This window comes from Ascaphus truei, chromosome 17 (assembly GCF_040206685.1).
Source record: "Ascaphus truei isolate aAscTru1 chromosome 17, aAscTru1.hap1, whole genome shotgun sequence".
Classification (NCBI taxonomy): domain Eukaryota; kingdom Metazoa; phylum Chordata; class Amphibia; order Anura; family Ascaphidae; genus Ascaphus; species Ascaphus truei.
The window spans coordinates 11385846-11405100 of record NC_134499.1 but is presented as its reverse complement, the minus strand read 5'-3'; the positions used below and the strand labels follow the sequence as shown (position 1 = coordinate 11405100).

At 43.6% G+C, this 19255-nt stretch overlaps 10 non-coding genes across 10 annotated transcripts; all 10 read left to right on the top strand.

Moving 5' to 3' along the window:
- The first annotated feature begins 299 nt into the window (after positions 1 to 299).
- LOC142468633 (U12 minor spliceosomal RNA) lies at positions 300 to 449 on the top strand. The gene has a single exon (XR_012788792.1). It is a non-coding gene; the product is annotated as a U12 minor spliceosomal RNA (small nuclear RNA).
- A 1653-nt stretch (positions 450 to 2102) lies between these two features.
- Positions 2103 to 2252, top strand: LOC142468645 (U12 minor spliceosomal RNA). Its single transcript, XR_012788803.1, has one exon. It is a non-coding gene; the product is annotated as a U12 minor spliceosomal RNA (small nuclear RNA).
- A 3550-nt stretch (positions 2253 to 5802) lies between these two features.
- On the top strand, positions 5803 to 5952 carry LOC142468643 (U12 minor spliceosomal RNA). The gene has a single exon (XR_012788801.1). It is a non-coding gene; the product is annotated as a U12 minor spliceosomal RNA (small nuclear RNA).
- A 1516-nt stretch (positions 5953 to 7468) lies between these two features.
- LOC142468639 (U12 minor spliceosomal RNA) lies at positions 7469 to 7618 on the top strand. The gene has a single exon (XR_012788797.1). It is a non-coding gene; the product is annotated as a U12 minor spliceosomal RNA (small nuclear RNA).
- Positions 7619 to 9574: 1956 nt separating this feature from the next.
- Positions 9575 to 9724, top strand: LOC142468635 (U12 minor spliceosomal RNA). Its single transcript, XR_012788794.1, has one exon. It is a non-coding gene; the product is annotated as a U12 minor spliceosomal RNA (small nuclear RNA).
- Positions 9725 to 11254: 1530 nt separating this feature from the next.
- On the top strand, positions 11255 to 11404 carry LOC142468647 (U12 minor spliceosomal RNA). Its single transcript, XR_012788805.1, has one exon. It is a non-coding gene; the product is annotated as a U12 minor spliceosomal RNA (small nuclear RNA).
- A 1530-nt stretch (positions 11405 to 12934) lies between these two features.
- Positions 12935 to 13084, top strand: LOC142468636 (U12 minor spliceosomal RNA). Its single transcript, XR_012788795.1, has one exon. It is a non-coding gene; the product is annotated as a U12 minor spliceosomal RNA (small nuclear RNA).
- Positions 13085 to 14600: 1516 nt separating this feature from the next.
- On the top strand, positions 14601 to 14750 carry LOC142468630 (U12 minor spliceosomal RNA). The gene has a single exon (XR_012788789.1). It is a non-coding gene; the product is annotated as a U12 minor spliceosomal RNA (small nuclear RNA).
- Positions 14751 to 17330: 2580 nt separating this feature from the next.
- LOC142468644 (U12 minor spliceosomal RNA) lies at positions 17331 to 17480 on the top strand. The gene has a single exon (XR_012788802.1). It is a non-coding gene; the product is annotated as a U12 minor spliceosomal RNA (small nuclear RNA).
- A 1515-nt stretch (positions 17481 to 18995) lies between these two features.
- Positions 18996 to 19145, top strand: LOC142468641 (U12 minor spliceosomal RNA). Its single transcript, XR_012788799.1, has one exon. It is a non-coding gene; the product is annotated as a U12 minor spliceosomal RNA (small nuclear RNA).
- The last annotated feature ends 110 nt before the right edge of the window (positions 19146 to 19255 follow it).

The following is a 19255-nucleotide window of genomic DNA, read 5'->3' as shown; positions in this document are numbered from 1 at the left end:
GTCGCCGATTGGTTACATTGGATGGGGCGGGAACTTGCGTGTCACCGAGGCGGTTTTGTACCATCATGCTCTTCGTGGGTTGCAGGTGATTTGCATATCCCTGAAAAAGCATTCCAGCGCAAGATTACGCTTTTATTTCGCCTTCATTTGTGCTGGAAAGCGCAGACTTCCAAGTACGGAATAAAGCTTCACACACAGGCAAATTAGCAGGGTCCACAAATGGGGAAACAAACAGGTTCGCCCTGAGCTAGGTCGGAGTCTCGTTTAGGGCGATATGCCGCATAGTGGATTGTTTCGGTATGCCTTAAACTAATGAGTAAGGAAAATAACGAGCCGGGGTGACGCCTGGTTCCTCACTGCTCATGTGAGAAGAATTTTTGAGCGGGTACAGGTTGCCCCTTGGAGGACCCACCTACTTAGTGGGACCTCTGGGTGCTGTGATCTGCCCGGCCCCAAATCACTGGTTAAATGGAAGATAAGTAAAGTGTGGGTATTACTACATGTAACCGCAGAGACATTGGGGAATGTGTTCATATTAGTCTTGTGTTCTGTGCTTTGAAAAAACAATGCATATAAAACCCACCTAAATACATACAGAAAAAGAGAACAATACATTTTAAAGAAACCTCCCCAATACAACTCGGACTGAATGACATTTTTAATGTATTATAATTTAACCAAGCTGCCGGTTAAAAAATAATTCCCTTTAATATGTGCATCAATACAATCCCCACAATGATAAGTAATTAGCTAAGTTGACGATCGATCCATTCTCCTGTGAATATTTTTTTTATATATATATATATATATATATATATAGCAACTGTAAATATTACTGTATGTTCATTTGCATGTCTTAGACAGGTCTGCAACCTTGTCTTTCCCCATTGTCACCCAGCATACAGCACTTCCACTGCAGCAAGGGATTCTGGGAAATGACATGCAAATGAGCACTCAGTGCCACCTTTTGTCTCAAGCTCGTATTACACAAGCCAATCCTCAAGCCAATGCATGCTGTTTTAAACACAGCTTTTAAACAGAGGCTGGGATGAGATGCAAACCCATTAGACCTACACACACACACACACACACACACACACACACACACACACACACACACACACACACACACACACACACACACACACACACACACACACACACACACACACACACACACACACACACACACACACACACACACACACACACACACACACACACACACACACACACACACACACACACACACACACACACACACACACACACACACACACACATACATATATCTGGCACTCCTCTAGTGATATAATGACCTGGTGCTTATGTCATAAAAAATAATAAAGCATACATTACCAGCAAATGTAAGGAGACAACAGCACTCAGAAGAAACTTGCACATATATCCAACGTTTCGGTCCGGTAATGTATGCTTTATATATATATATATACACACATACAGCCCCCAGGCCTATTTTTAACCACCCCCAGGCCCATACTGAACCCCCCCAGGCATTTTGTCACATTGGATGTACCATTGAGTATCTTTGTCTTTTATTGAAAATATTAAAATAAACAGATTGCATTATAATGTTTTTTTCCGTATTACCAATAACAAGAAAACAGTTAAGTAAAAGTAGCGCGCTGAAATGTTTATTTCCCATGGTAGGAGCGCTACGGGTTGGAGGGGGGAGGGGGGCCCTGCTCCATTCATTTGTCCTGGGCCCCATGGTTTCTGCTGGCGGCCCTGCTGTTAGGGTCTCCGTAGGACTAACGCTAAGACTGACATAATGTCATGTTAACTCTTTCCTGCTTAGACGTAGTACAGACATTATTTTTGCTTATAATTATCTTTGTGGACACGGCTTTATCTCTGAGAACACAACGCCCGGTCCTGTGTTAGGTAACGTCACGTAACCTTATGTTCCCTTATGTAACAGAGCTTAATGCATGTAGGCCTCAGTCTGTATAGTGTTTATATCTCAGGCGTTCTCTGCGGGACAGAGGCTCAGTGTCACTTCCTTAGCCCAAGCAATGTCTCTCCCTAATGTAACCCAGGTCTCTTACAGGGCCGTGCTGCGGATAGGACAATATGCTGGCATGCCTTAAACTAATGAGTAAGGAAAATAACGAGCCGGGGTGTCGCCTGGTTCCTCACTGCTCATGTGAGAAGAATTTTTGAGTGGGTACAGGTTGCCCCTTGGAGGACCCACCTACTTAGTGGGACCTCTGGGTGCTGTGATCTGCCCGGCCCCAAATCACTGGTTAAATGGAAGATAAGTAAGGTGTGGGTATTACTACATGTAACCGCAGAGACATAGGGGAATGTGTTCATATTAGTCTTGCGTTCTGTGCTTTGAAAAAACAATGCATATAAAACCCACCCAAATACATACAGAAAAAGAGAACAATACATTTTAAAGAAACCTCCCCAATACAACTCGGACTGAATGACATTTTTAATGTATTATAATTTAACCAAGCTGCCGGTTAAAAAATAATTCCCTTTAATATGTGCATCAATACAATCCCCACAATGATAAGTAATTAGCTAAGTTGACGATCGATCCGTTCTCCTGTGAGTATTTTTTATATATATATATATATATATATATTTTTTTTTTACACACACACACACACACACACACACACACACACACACACACACACACACACACACACACACACACACACCAACCATGACACACACACACACACACCTGCAGACAAGGGAGGTGCAGTGGTCATAATGAACACCACAGACTACCTGCGGGAAGCACACAGGCAACTCTCTGATTCAAGGTATTACACCCAACTGCAGGAGGATCCAACTAAAAAATACATGCGAGAACTCAACAGGATCATTAAAACACTCCCGATCCTCACAAGAGAACAAATTCTGGACCTGATACCAGCTAACCCAAAACCTGGCACATTCTACATGCTCCCTAAAATTCACAAAGAGGGCAACCCTGGGCGCCCTATTATCTCTGGATCTGGCACACTCACCGAGAATATTTCTGGCTGGGTGGAGGGCATTCTAAAACCACTTGTCAGGAACACACCCAGCTATATCCAGGATACCACCGACCTGCTAAACAAACTGAATGCAATTGGCCCCCTCCCAACAGGAACACTACTAGCAACCATGGATGTAGAGTCACTTTATACCAACATCCCCCACGAGGATGGGATTTCAGCCTGCAGATACTTTCTGGGACCGCAGGAGCCACTCACAGAGACAGTAACTAAATGCATCGAATTTATTCTGACCCATAACTACTTCACATTTGGAAATGACACATACCTTCAGACAACCGGGACCGCTATGGGTACTCGGATGGCGCCACAGTATGCCAATCTGTTCTGCGCAAAACTGGAAAGTGACTTTCTGTCCACCTGTCACTTGAAACCCCTTACATACCTTCGCTACATCGATGACATCCTCCTGATTTGGACCTCTGGCGAACAGGACCTCCTACAGTTCTATGACAACTTCAATACTTTCCACCCGACCATCAACCTCAAACTCACCCATTCCCCGGATGAAGTACATTTCCTAGACACCACCATTACTATAAAGAACAACCAACTACAGACATCTGTATACCGCAAACCTACAGACAGAGCCAGCTATTTGAGGGACAACAGCTTCCACCCGACACACACCAAACATGCAACCATCTACAGTCAAGCCATACGATACAACCGGATATGCTCCGACACAGCAGACAGAGACCAGCGGATTAAAGCCTTGCGATCAGACTTTATAAACCGTGGATATAACCACAGAATTGTAGACCAGCAAATTCACAAAGCCACCAGAATACCAAGAAGTGATCTCCTTGAATACAAACAGAAGGAGACAAGCGACAGGGTACCTTTGGTGGTCACATATAACCCACACCTAGGAGCCCTACGCAAGATCGCCAGGAAACTACAACCCATCCTCCAGGAAGATACAAGACTGCAACAGGTCTTCCCTGAAGCACCCTTATTATCATACAGACAACCCCATAATCTCAAGAATATTATGGTGAGGAGTAAAGTATTCAGCAGTACAACTGAATGCGGGACAAAACCATGCCAGGACCCAAGATGCAAAACCTGCGCAATGCTCTACACAGCGGACACAATACAAATACCACACAGGAATCGGGAATACAAAATCAGAGGAAGGTTCACCTGTTCTTCCAGCAATGTCGTGTACCTCATCATGTGCATGAAATGCCCAGGGGGCTGCTACTACATAGGTGAGACAGGGCAGGGGCTAAACAAGAGAATGAACCTGCATCGCCACAGCATCACACGCGGTATAAGAGACAGTCCTGTTGGCGAACATTTCTCTGACTCTGGCCATAAGATGAACGATCTGAGGGTTGCCATACTCAAAGGTAATCTTAAAACCCCGAAAGAGAGACGGTTGCATGAATACAAATTTATGCAACTGTTCGGGACACTTAGCAGTGGCCTAAACAGAGATCGAAATTTTGAGTCATTACTGACAGTAGTGAACTCTCGTCCCATGAGCGCTAAAGGCCATGTCTGTACATACTGTGCTATATGTATGCACACACAGCTGTCTCTCACACATACTAATACTCCTTGTTTTTCCATCCCTATACACCAATAGGGACCACTAAGTATCCACACACACTTTTAGTTGTGTTACTAACTCTCACATTTCCACACCCACCCACACCATTTATATCCACTCCCACTCCACACACACCTTGTGTAAAGCACTGTATATACTGTGGGCTCTCCATTCATTTTTATTCACACTGATACACATACACACTCTTTCTTCACTTGCTTTCAGTTACCCTTTGACACCTCCAGCCATAAAACACATCCACACCGGGGGAAGGAACAGCACAGATAACATTCCAAGAGACACTGTTTTTAAGTTTACCTTTTGCTTCATTCATTGTAACATCGCCGGAAGAAGAGATCAGTGTATCTCGAAAGCTCGCACAAATAAAAGCATTTCGTTAGCCACAGAACGGTATCATCTATTTATTTTTTGATTATTGAAGCTCGGCTAACACGGTACTGATACATATATATATACATATATATATATATATATACATATATATATATATATATACATATATATATATATATATATACATATATATATATATATATACATATATATATATATATATATACATATATATATATATATATATACATATATATATATATATATATACATATATATATATATATACAGTGGTTGACAAATCACACAAAAATCTACTCGCCACACAAAAAAATCTACTCGCCACCTAGTACCAAACGTGTGCTGCTTGGGCCAATATTTACTCGCCCGGGGGTTAAATCCACTCGCCCGGGGCGAGCAAATGTATAGGTTTGTCGAACACTGTATATATACATATATTGCATCTTAACCCTGGCTGTGCTCAAAGCTGTGACCATGCAGCAAGCTTAAGCCTATAGGGAACCATGTTAAAAATGGTTATTGAGGCAAAAAGTGACACTGTGTGCTCATTTGCATGTCATTTCCCAGAATCCCTTGCTGCAGTGGAAGTGCTGTATGCTGGGTGATAATGGGGAAAGGCGGGTTTGCAGACCTGCCTAAGACATGCAGATGAGCATACAGCTATATTTGCATATGCACAGCCAGGGTTAGGGTGCATACCCAAAAAACCACCCACAGACAGCTTTTTTTTTTTTTTTTTTGAAAATTCTTTTATTATGCAGCGAATCTTTACAACAAGATTATAACAGTACATAAATCATTTTCCAAACGATAGGACAATATGCTGGCATGCCTTAAACTAATGAGTAAGGAAAATAACGAGCTGGGGTGACGCCTGGTTCCTCACTGCTCATGTGAGAAGAATTTTTGAGCGGGTACAGGTTGCCCCTTGGAGGACCCACCTACTTAGTGGGATCTCTGGGTGCTGTGATCTGCCCGATCCCATCCTTTGTAATCCTGTTTAAAAGAAGAAATAGGACATTAATAAAACGAGACCAGTTGAACACAAATGATTGTTGGAAGAATTTGGGGCCCAGTCTAAGGTTGTTTGCTGAGATCATCTGTGCAATAGGTACAAGTTAAGTCATAGTTTGTGCAAACATTTTATATTAACCCCTTCAGGCCTTATCCATGATGCTCCCAACTAGCTGATTGCCGTGTGATGTATAAATGTGCTCTGGGTGACCGGGTTTTCTTCCTCTAGTTTGTGAATCTAGAACGATTGGAACAAGTCCAGAAATATTACAGGCTCAAAAATAAATCATATGTTAGAAAAATAGCGCTGCGTTTTACTGCCTGGAGTGAGAGACGCTTGGGCCTAGGTACACTAAGCACTGCTAGGGCACGTAACGTGACATTAACCGAAGTTAATATCCTGGTAACTGTAATGCTGTATCCGCTAAGCACAATAACGGGTCTCCACACGGTGTTTCCTCCCGTATAGAGCATAGGGTTTCCTATACTGGACGTTAGTGATAATAGTATGCACATTATATGCAAATGAGGCGTTATCATATCATCACTAAAGTTCGTTGAGGTTAACGCCGGGACTTAGCGTTGTGTTAATTAACTCAGCGCTAAAGATGGCGTTACTCATATCCAGCACCTGAAATAGGGCGTTTGCAGTGTGAGGGTGGCTGTGGCGCCACACTTAGATATGATTTCAATAACTGCATTATTTCCTGGCGTTACTTCCCTCTCCTCCAGTAAAATCCCCGTGTTAGGGTCTGCATAGGACTAACGCTAAGGCAAAGATTATACTAGCAGCGCACGCGAGACGCACCGCAAAGACATAACAGCCCCAGCGATGGGTGAACTGAGCTGCAGGCGTGGCGGATGCATCACAAAGTGGGTTTGCCCTCATTGGCTGAACCGCTCACGTGACGCGGACGTCACATGGCCGAGCTTGAAAAGACAACATTTTATTGCCTCTTCACAACGCTGTCACGCCATCGCGCTCCGTCATGCGCACTCAGGGCAGTTCATAGGCATTATGCAATCTGTGCTTGTGGCACGCGCTAGCGCAATCGCGCTGACTATAAACTCAGCCACAGGCTGCGCTTATAGTGCCGGCGACAGCGAAGCTGGAAGTCATCTCAATTTGATTTTTCCAGCCACCGTAGCCTGACGTCGCCGGCACAATAAGCGCAGCCTAAGACTGATATAATGTCTATTCTACTTAGATGTAATTTTTGCTTATAATTATCTTTGTGGACACGGCTTTATCTCTGAGAACACAACGTCCTGTCCTGTGTTAGGTAACGTCACGTAACCTTATGTTCCCTTATGTAACAGAGCTTAATGCATGTAGGTCTCAGTCTGTATAGTGTTTATATCTCAGGCGTTCTCTGCGGGACAGACGCTCAGTGTCACTTCGTTAGCCCAAGCAATGTCTCTCCCTAATGTAACCCAGGTCTCTTACAGGGCCGTGCTGCGGATAGGACAATATGCTGGCGTGCCTTAAACTAATGAGTAAGGAAAATAACGAGCCGGGGTGATGCCTGGTTCCTCACTGCTCATGTGAGAAGAATTTTTGAGCGGGTACAGGTTGCCCCTTGGAGGACCCACCTACTTAGTGGGACCTCTGGGTGCTGTGATCTGCCCGGCCCCAAATCACTGGTTAAATGGAAGATAAGTAAAGTGTGGGTATTACTACATGTAACCGCAGAGACATAGGGGAATGTGTTCATATTAGTCTTGTGTTCTGTGCTTTGAAAAAACAATGCATATAAAACCCACCCAAATACATACAGAAAAAGAGAACAATACATTTTAAAGAAACCTCCCCAATACAACTCGGACTGAATGACATTTTTAATGTATTATAATTTAACCAAGCTGCCGTTTAAAAAATAATTCCCTTTAATATGTGCATCAATACAATCCCCACAATGATAAGTAATTAGCTAAGTTGCCGATCGTCCCTTTCTCCTGTGATCGATCGACGAAGATTCGGCTAGGGGGTTCACTAAATGGCTGTCAGTGCAGCAGAAGAGGACCAAAGATGCAAAGTTCTGTGGGGAAGATCATGTGACCAGGCAGTTACTAGAAACAATTGGTGCGCTGCTACAGAGAGGGCAGGGCTCAAAAAGGGGTGTGCCAGAGCCTGTTTCAGAAGAGGAAGGGGATGTGACTTTGTAAATGGTTACTACAGAAACAAAAAAAGACTTGTTTATTTATTTTATTTATCAAATATTTTACCAGGAAGTAATACATTGAGAGTTACCTCTCGTTTTCAAGTATGTCCTGGGCATAGAGTTAAGGCAAATAATACATGGTTACAAATACAGTTACATAAGTGAACAGGATATACATTATATACAAGACATTGCATGATACAAGACATTGTTACATTATAATACATTAAAAATGTATTGAGGAGGGCTGTTTTTTTTATATCTATTGTTTTATTTTTTTTAATGTTTTGTTCTCTTTTTTACATGTATTGGGGTCTTTTGTAGATGTATTGGGGTCTTTTTTTAAAATGCATTGATGTCTCTTTAGAATATATTGGGGTCGTTTTTAAGATAAATTGGGGTATTTTTTATATGTATTGTTTTTCTTATTATGTATTGTTTATATATATATATATATATATATATATATATATATATATATATATATACAAATCATGAATATCTGGCACTCCTGTAGTGATATAATGACCTGGTGCTTATGTCATAAAAATAATAAAGCATACATTACCAGCAAAGGTAAGGAGACAACAGCACTCAGAAGGTATAATCAGCTATAAACTGTATTAAAGAAACTTGCACATATATCCAACGTTTCGGTCCGCTGAACGGGACCTTCCGGTAATGTATGCTTTATATATATATATATATATATATATATATATATATATATATATATATATATATATAGATACAGCCCCCAGGCCTATTTTTAACCACACCCAGGAACATATTTAACCCCCCTCCTCTCCCTCCCAGGCCCATACTGAATCCCCCCAGGCATTTTGTCACATTGGATGTAGCATTGGGTGTCTTTGTCTTTTATTGAAAATATTAAAATAAACAGATTGCATTGTAATGGTTTTTTCCGTATTACCAATAACAAGAAAACAGTTAAGTAAAAGTAGCGCGCTGAAATGTTTATTTCCCATGGTAGGAGCGCTACGGGTTGGAGGGGGGAGGGGGTCCCTGCTCCTTTCATTTGTCCTGGGCCCCATGGTTTCTGCTGGCGGCCCTGCTGTTAGGGTCTCTGTAGGACTAACGCTAAGACTGATATAATGTCATGTTAACGCTTTCCTGCTTAGACGTAGTACAGACATTATTTTTGCTTATAATTATCTTTGTGGACACGGCTTTATCTCTGAGAACACAACGTCCGGTCCTGTGTTAGGTAACGTCACGTAACCTTATGTTCCCTTATGTAACAGAGTTAATGCATGTAGGCCTCAGTCTGTATAGTGTTTATATCTCAGGCGTTCTCTGCGGGACAGAGGCTCAGTGTCACTTCCTTAGCCCAAGCAATGTCTCTCCCTAATGTAACCCAGGTCTCTTACAGGGCCATGCTGCGGATAGGACAATATGCTGGCGTGCCTTAAACTAATGAGTAAGGAAAATAACGAGCCGGGGTGACGCCTGGTTCCTCACTGCTCATGTGAGAAGAATTTTTGAGCGGGTACAGGTTGCCCCTTGGAGGACCCACCTACTTAGTGGGATCTCTGGGTGCTGTGATCTGCCCGATCCCATCCTTTATAATCCTGATTAAAAGAAGAAATAGGACATTAATAAAACGAGACCAGTTGAACACAAATGATTGTTGGAAGAATTTGGGGCCCAGTCTAAGGTTGTTTGCTGAGATCATCTGTGCAATAGGTACAAGTTAAGTCATAGTTTGTGCAAACATTTTATATTAACCCCTTCAGGCCTTATCCATGATGCTCCCAACCAGCTGATTGCCGTGTGATGTATAAATGTGCTCTGGGTGACCGGGTTTTCTTCCTCTACTTTGTAAATCTAGAACGATTGGAACAAGTCCAGAAATATTACAGGCTCAAAAATAAATCATATGTTAGAAAAATAGCGCTGCGTTTTCCTGCCTGGAGTGAGAGACGCTTGGGCCTAGGTACACTAAGCGCTGCTAGGGCACGTAACGTGACATTAACCGAAGTTAATATCCTGTTAACTGTAACGCTGTATCCGCTAAGCCCAATAACGGGTCTCCACGCGGTGTTTCCTCCCCTATAGAGCATAGGGTTTCCTATACTGGACGTTAGTGATAATAGTATGCACATTATATGCAAATGAGGCGTTATCATATCATCACTAAAGTTCATTGAGGTTAACGCCGGGACTTAGCGTTGTGTTAATTAACTCAGCGCTAAAGATGGCGTTACTCATATCCAGCACCTGAAATAGGGCATTTGCAGTGTGAGGGTGGCTGTGGCGCCACACTTAGATATGATTTCAATAACTTCATTATTTCCTGGCGTTACTTCCCTATCCTCCAGTAAAATCCCCGTGTTAGGGTCTGCATAGGACTACCGCTAAGGCAAAGATTATACTAGCAGCGCACGCGAGACGCACCGCAAAGACATAACAGCCCCAGCGATGGGTGAACTGAGCTGCAGGCGTGGCGGATGCATCACAAAGTTGGTTTGCCCTCATTGGTTGAACCGCTCACGTGACGCGGACGCCACATGGCTGAGCTTGGAAAGACAACATTTTATTGCCTCTTCAAAACACTGTCACGCCATCGCGCTCTGTCATGCGCACTCGGGGCAGTTCATAGGCATTATGCAATCTGTGCTTGTTACACGCGCTAGCGCAATCACTCTGACTATAAACTCAGCCACAGGCTGCGCTTATAGTGCCGGCGACAGCGACGGCTTGGTCGCGATCGCTGGAAGTCATCTCAATTTGATTTTTCCAGCGACCGTAGCCTGACGTCGCCGGCAGAATAAGCGCAGCCTAAGACTGATATAATGTCTATTCTACTTAGATGTGATTTTTGCTTATAATTATCTTTGTGGACACGGCTTTATCTCTGAGAACACAACGCCCGGTCCTGTGTTAGGTAACGTCACGTAACCTTATGTTCCCTTATGTAACAGAGTTAATGCATGTAGGCCTCAGTCTGTATAGTGTTTATATCTCAGGCGTTCTCTGCTGGGCAGAGGCTCAGTGTCACTTCCTGAGCCCCAGCAATGTCTCTCCCTAATGTAACCCAGGTCTCTCACAGAGCCGTGCTGCGGATAGGACAATATGCTGGCGTGCCTTAAACTAATGAGTAAGGAAAATAACAAGCCGGGGTGTCGCCTGGTTCCTCACTGCTCATGTGAGAAGAATTTTTGAGCGGGTACAGGTTGCCCCTTGGAGGACCCACCTACTTAGTGGGATCTCTGGGTGCTGTGATCTGCCTGATCCCATCCTTTGTAATCCTGTTTAAAAGAAGAAATAGGACATTAATAAAACGGGACCAGTTGAACACAAATGATTGTTGGAAGAATTTGGGGCCCAGTCTAAGGTTGTTTGCTGAGATTATCTGTGCAATAGGTACAAGTTAAGTCATAGTTTGTGCAAACATTTTATATTAACCCCTTCAGGCCTTACCCATGATGCTCCCAACCAGCTGATTGCCGTGTGATGTATAAATGTGCTCTGGGTGACCGGGTTTTCTTCCTCTAGTTTGTGAATCTAGAACGATTGGAACAAGTCCAGAAATATTACAGGCTCAAAAATAAATCATATGTTAGAAAAATAGCGCTTCGTTTTACTGCCTGGAGTGAGAGACGCTTGGGCCTAGGTACACTAAGCGCTGCTAGGGCACGTAACGTGACATTAACCGAAGTTAATATCCTGTTAACTGTAACGCTGTATCCACTAAGCCCAATAACGGGTCTCCACGCGGTGTTTCCTCCCCTATAGAGCATAGGGTTTCCTATACTGGACGTTAGTGATAATAGTATGCACATTATATGCAAATGAGGCGTTATCATATCATCACTAAAGTTCATTGAGGTTAACGCCGGGACTTAGCGTTGTGTTAATTAACTCAGCGCTAAAGATGGCGTTACTCATATCCAGCACCTGAAATAGGGCATTTGCAGTGTGAGGGTGGCTGTGGCGCCACACTTAGATATGATTTCAATAACTTCATTATTTCCTGGCGTTACTTCCCTATCCTCCAGTAAAATCCCCGTGTTAGGGTCTGCATAGGACTACCGCTAAGGCAAAGATTATACTAGCAGCGCACGCGAGACGCACCGCAAAGACATAACAGCCCCAGCGATGGGTGAACTGAGCTGCAGGCGTGGCGGATGCATCACAAAGTTGGTTTGCCCTCATTGGTTGAACCGCTCACGTGACGCGGACGCCACATGGCTGAGCTTGGAAAGACAACATTTTATTGCCTCTTCAAAACACTGTCACGCCATCGCGCTCTGTCATGCGCACTCGGGGCAGTTCATAGGCATTATGCAATCTGTGCTTGTTACACGCGCTAGCGCAATCACTCTGACTATAAACTCAGCCACAGGCTGCGCTTATAGTGCCGGCGACAGCGACGGCTTGGTCGCGATCGCTGGAAGTCATCTCAATTTGATTTTTCCAGCGACCGTAGCCTGACGTCGCCGGCAGAATAAGCGCAGCCTAAGACTGATATAATGTCTATTCTACTTAGATGTGATTTTTGCTTATAATTATCTTTGTGGACACGGCTTTATCTCTGAGAACACAACGCCCGGTCCTGTGTTAGGTAACGTCACGTAACCTTATGTTCCCTTATGTAACAGAGTTAATGCATGTAGGTCTCAGTCTGTATAGTGTTTATATCTCAGGCGTTCTCTGCTGGGCAGAGGCTCAGTGTCACTTCCTGAGCCCCAGCAATGTCTCTCCCTAATGTAACCCAGGTCTCTCACAGGGCCGTGCTGCGGATAGGACAATATGCTGGCGTGCCTTAAACTAATGAGTAAGGAAAATAATGAGCCGGGGTGACGCCTGGTTCCTCACTGCTCATGTGAGAAGAATTTTTGAGCGGGTACAGGTTGCCCCTTGGAGGACCCACCTACTTAGTGGGATCTCTGGGTGCTGTGATCTGCCCGATCCCATCCTTTATAATCCTGATTAAAAGAAGAAATAGGACATTAATAAAACGGGACCAGTTGAACACAAATGATTGTTGGAAGAATTTGGGGCCCAGTCTAAGGTTGTTTGCTGAGATTATCTGTGCAATAGGTACAAGTTAAGTCATAGTTTGTGCAAACATTTTATATTAACCCCTTCAGGCCTTATCCAGGATGCTCCCAACCAGCTGATTGCCGTGTGATGTATAAATGTGCTCTGGGTGACCGGTTTTTCTTCCTCTACTTTGTAAATCTAGAACGATTGGAACAAGTCCAGAAATATTACAGGCTCAAAAATAAATCATATGTTAGAAAAATAGCGCTGCGTTTTCCTGCCTGGAGTGAGAGACGCTTGGGCCTAGGTACACTAAGCGCTGCTAGGGCACGTAACGTGACATTAACCGAAGTTAATATCCTGGTAACTGTAACGCTGTAGCCGCTAAGCACAATAACGGGTCTCCACGCGGTGTTTCCTCCCGTATAGAGCATAGGGTTTCCTATACTGGACGTTAGTGATAATAGTATGCACATTATATGCAAATGAGGCGTTATCATATCATCACTAAAGTTCGTTGAGGTTAACGCCGGGACTTAGCGTTGTGTTAATTAACTCAGCGCTAAAGATGGCGTTACTCACATCCAGAACCTGAAATAGGGCATTTGCAGTGTGAGGGTGGCTGTGGCGCCACACTTAGATATGATTTCAATAACTGCATTATTTCCTGGCGTTACTTCCCTCTCCTCCAGTAAAATCCCCGTGTTAGGGTCTGCATAGGACTAACGCTAAGGCAAAGATTATACTAGCAGCGCACGCGAGACGCACCGCAAAGACATAACAGCCCCAGCGATGGGTGAACTGAGCTGCAGGCGTGGCGGATGCATCACAAAGTGGGTTTGCCCTCATTGGCTGAACCGCTCACGTGACGCGGACGTCACATGGCCGAGCTTGAAAAGACAACATTTTATTGCCTCTTCACAACGCTGTCACGCCATCGCGCTCCGTCATGCGCACTCGGGGCAGTTCATAGGCATTATGCAATCTGTGCTTGTTGCACGTGCTAGCGCAATCGCGCTGACTATAAACTCAGCCACAGGCTGCGCTTATAGTGCCGGCGACAGCGAAGCTGGAAGTCATCTCAATTTGATTTTTCCAGCCACCGTAGCCTGACGTCGCCAGCACAATAAGCGCAGCCTAAGACTGATATAATGTCTATTCTACTTAGATGTAATTTTTGCTTATAATTATCTTTGTGGACACGGCTTTATCTCTGAGAACACAACGCCCGGTCCTGTGTTAGGTAACGTCACGTAACCTTATGTTCCCTTATGTAACAGAGCTTAATGCATGTAGGTCTCAGTCTGTATAGTGTTTATATCTCAGGCGTTCTCTGCTGGGCAGAGGCTCAGTGTCACTTCCTGAGCCCAAGCAATGTCTCTCCCTAATGTAACCCAGGTCTCTTACAGGGCCGTGCTGCGGATAGGACAATATGCTGGCGTGCCTTAAACTAATGAGTAAGGAAAATAACGAGCCGGGGTGACGCCTGGTTCCTCACTGCTCATGTGAGAAGAATTTTTGAGCGGGTACAGGTTGCCCCTTGGAGGACCCACCTACTTAGTGGGACCTCTGGGTGCTGTGATCTGCCCGGCCCCAAATCTCAGGTTAAATGGAAGATAAGTAAAGTGTGGGTATTACTACATGTCCCGCAGACACATAGGGGAATGTGTTCATATTAGTCTTGTGTTCTGTGCTTTGAAAAAACAATGCATATAAAACCCACCCAAATACATACAGAAAAAGAGAACAATACATTTTAAAGAAACCTCCCCAATAAAACTCGGACTGAATGACATTTTTAATGTATTATAATTTAACCAAGCTGCCGGTTAAAAAATAATTCCCTTCAATATGTGCATCAATACAATCCCCACAAAGATAAGTAATTAGCTAAATTGACGATCGATCCGTTCTCCTGTGATCGATCGGCGAAGATTCGGCTCGGGGGTTCACTAAATGGCTGTCAGTGCAGCAGAAGCGGACCAAAGATGCAAAGTTCTGTGGGGAAGATCATGTGACCAGGCAGTCACTAGATACAATTGGTGCGCTGCTAGAGAGAGGGCAGGGCTCAAAAAGGGGTGTGCCAGAGCCTGTTTCAGAAGAGGAAGGGGGTGTGACTTTGTAAATGGTTACTATAGAAACAAAAAAAGGCTTGTTTATTTATTTTATTTATCAAATATTTTACCAGGAAGTAATACATTGAGAGTTACCTCTCGTTTTCAAGTATGTCCTGGGCACAGAGTTAAGGCAAATAATACTGTACAGTAAGTCCTCGTTTTACGACGCTTCGCTTTACGACGAATGGCTTATCCGACGCTGTCCAATGCATCCCTATGGCCGGTTTTACGACGCCAAAATGGCTTATCCGACGCTCTTACGACGCTTTGCAAAGTTGCAACATTATGTAAATCAGAAAGCTGCAGTCAGGGAAATCACCCAGATCAGTCTGTGTGAGGGTTTAGTGGGGTATTTAGGCCTTTAAACATGTCTAACAGTTTTATTATACACTTCTGGATTCAATAAATATAATATTTACATCATAATGTATGTGTGTGCAGCATAATCTTATTGTTTGAGTAAAATATTTTGTGTATTTTAGCATTAAAAATGCCTTCAGGAACGGAACGTTTGATTTAAACAGTGTTCCTATGGGAAAACGGGTTTCGCTTTACGACGCTTCGCTATCTGACGCCATTTTGAGTAACGCATTGCGTCGGATAACCGAGGACCGCCTGTACATGGTTACAAATACAGTTACATAAATGAACAGGGTATACATTATATACAAGAGAAGGCAGTCCCGTGGGGTCCAGTGGCGGAGCACAGCTGTAGAAAAAGTGGGGGCTACAAACCAGTATTAATGATAAAAAAAGGTTTATTGAGTGGTCATGAGGAGTACAAGGTAATTCTGACGCGTTTCGGGACCGGAGTCCCTTTGTCAAATATTATTGCGGTTCTGAGAATGTTCATATATGTTCCAAGGCAGCTGAGCCCTGAATATTGGGAATCCATCCCCTACACACAACATACATTATATACAAGACATTGCATTATACAAGACATTGTTATATTATAAAACATTAAAAATGTATTGAGGAGGGCTGTTTTTTTTATATCTATTGTTTTATTTTTTTAATGTATTGTTCTCTTTTTTAGATGTATTGGGGTCTTTTGTAGATGTATTGGGGTCTTTTTTTAAATGTATTGATGTCTTTTTTAAGATAAATTGGGATGTTTTTTATATGTATTGTTTTTTTTATTATGTATTGTTTATATATATATATATATATATATATATATATATATATATATATACAAATCATGAATATCTGGCACTCCTCTAGTGATATAATGACCTGGTGCTTATGTCATAAAAAATAATAAAGCATACATTACCAGCAAATGTAAGGAGACAACAGCACTCAGAAGGTATAAGCAGGTATAAACTGTATTAAAGAAACTTGCACATATATCCAACGTTTCGGTCCGGTAATGTATGATATATATATATATATATATATACACACATACAGCCCCCAGGCCTATTTTTAACCACCCCCAGGCCCATACTGAACCCCCCCAGGTATTTTGTCACATTGGATGTACCATTGAGTATCTTTGTCTTTTATTGAAAATATTAAAATAAACAGATTGCATTATAATGTTTTTTTCCGTATTACCAATAACAAGAAAACAGTTAAGTAAAAGTAGCGCGCTGAAATGTTTTTTTCCCATGGTAGGAGCGCTACGGGTTGGAGGGGGGAGGGGGGCCCTGCTCCATTCATTTGTCCTGGGCCCCATGGTTTCTGCTGGCGGCCCTGCTGTTAGGGTCTCTGTAGGACTAACGCTAAGACTGACATAATGTCATGTTAACGCTTTCCTGCTTAGACGTAGTACAGACATTATTTTTGCTTATAATTATCTTTGTGGACACGGCTTTATCTCTGAGAACACAACGTCCGGTCCTGTGTTAGGTAACGTCACGTAACCTTATGTTCCCTTATGTAACAGAGTTAATGCATGTAGGTCTCAGTCTGTATAGTGTTTATATCTCAGGCGTTCTCTGCTGGGCAGAGGCTCAATGTCACTTCCTGAGCACAAGCAATGTCTCTCCCTAATGTAACCCAGGTCTCTTACAGGGCCGTGCTGCGGATAGGACACTATGCTGGCGTGCCTTAAACTAATGAGTAAGGAAAATAGCGAGCCGGGGTGACGCCTGGTTCCTCACTGCTCATGTGAGAAGAATTTTTGAGCGGGTACAGGTTGCCCCTTGGAGGACCCACCTACTTAGTGGGATCTCTGGGTGCTGTGATCTGCCCGATCCCATCCTTTGTAATCCTGTTTAAAAGAAGAAATAGGACATTAATAAAACGAGACCAGTTGAACACAAATGATTGTTGGAAGAATTTGGGGCCCAGTCTAAGGTTGTTTGCTGAGATCATCTGTGCAATAGGTACAAGTTAAGTCATAGTTTGTGCAAACATTTTATATTAACCCCTTCAGGCCTTATCCAGGATGCTCCCAACCAGCTGATTGCCGTGTGATGTATAAATGTGCTCTGGGTGACCGGTTTTACTTCCTCTAGTTTGTGAATCTAGAACGATTGGAACAAGTCCAGAAATATTACAGGCTCAAAAATAAATCATATGTTAGAAAAATAGCGCTGCGTTTTACTGCCTGGAGTGAGAGACGCTTGGGCCTAGGTACACTAAGCGCTGCTAGGGCACGTAACGTGACATTAACCGAAGTTAATATCCTGGTAACTGTAACGCTGTATCCGCTAAGCACAATAACGGGTCTCCACGCGGTGTTTCCTCCCGTATAGAGCATAGGGTTTCCTATACTGGACGTTAGTGATAATAGTATGCACATTATATGCAAATGAGGCGTTATCATATCATCACTAAAGTTCGTTGAGGTTAACGCCGGGACTTAGCGTTGTGTTAATTAACTCAGCGCTAAAGATGGCGTTACTCATATCCAGCACCTGAAATAGGGCATTTGCAGTGTGAGGGTGGCTGTGGCGCCACACTTAGATATGATTTCAATAACTGCATTATTTCCTGGCGTTACTTCCCTCTCCTCCAGTAAAATCCCCGTGTTAGGGTCTGCATAGGACTAACGCTAAGGCAAAGATTATACTAGCAGCGCACGCGAGACGCACCGCAAAGACATAACAGCCCCAGCGATGGGTGAACTGAGCTGCAGGCGTGGCGGATGCATCACAAAGTGGGTTTGCCCTCATTGGCTGAACCGCTCACGTGACGCGGACGTCACATGGCCGAGCTTGAAAAGACAACATTTTATTGCCTCTTCACAACGCTGTCACGCCATCGCGCTCCGTCATGCGCACTCGGGGCAGTTCATAGGCATTATGCAATCTGTGCTTGTTGCACGTGCTAGCGCAATCGCGCTGACTATAAACTCAGCCACAGGCTGCGCTTATAGTGCCGGCGACAGCGAAGCTGGAAGTCATCTCAATTTGATTTTTCCAGCCACCGTAGCCTGACGTCGCCAGCACAATAAGCGCAGCCTAAGACTGATATAATGTCTATTCTACTTAGATGTAATTTTTGCTTATAATTATCTTTGTGGACACGGCTTTATCTCTGAGAACACAACGCCCGGTCCTGTGTTAGGTAACGTCACGTAACCTTATGTTCCCTTATGTAACAGAGTTAATGCATGTAGGTCTCAGTCTGTATAGTGTTTATATCTCAGGCGTTCTCTGCTGGGCAGAGGCTCAGTGTCACTTCCTGAGCCCAAGCAATGTCTCTCCCTAATGTAACCCAGGTCTCTTACAGGGCCGTGCTGCGGATAGGACAATATGCTGGTGTGCCTTAAACTAATGAGTAAGGAAAATAACGAGCCGGGGTGACGCCTGGTTCCTCACTGCTCATGTGAGAAGAATTTTTGAGCGGGTACAGGTTGCCCCTTGGAGGACTCACCTACTTAGTGGGACCTCTGGGTGCTGTGATCTGCCCGGCCCCAAATCTCAGGTTAAATGGAAGATAAGTAAAGTGTGGGTATTACTACATGTAACCGCAGAGACATAGGGGAATGTGTTCATATTAGTCTTGTGTTCTGTGCTTTGA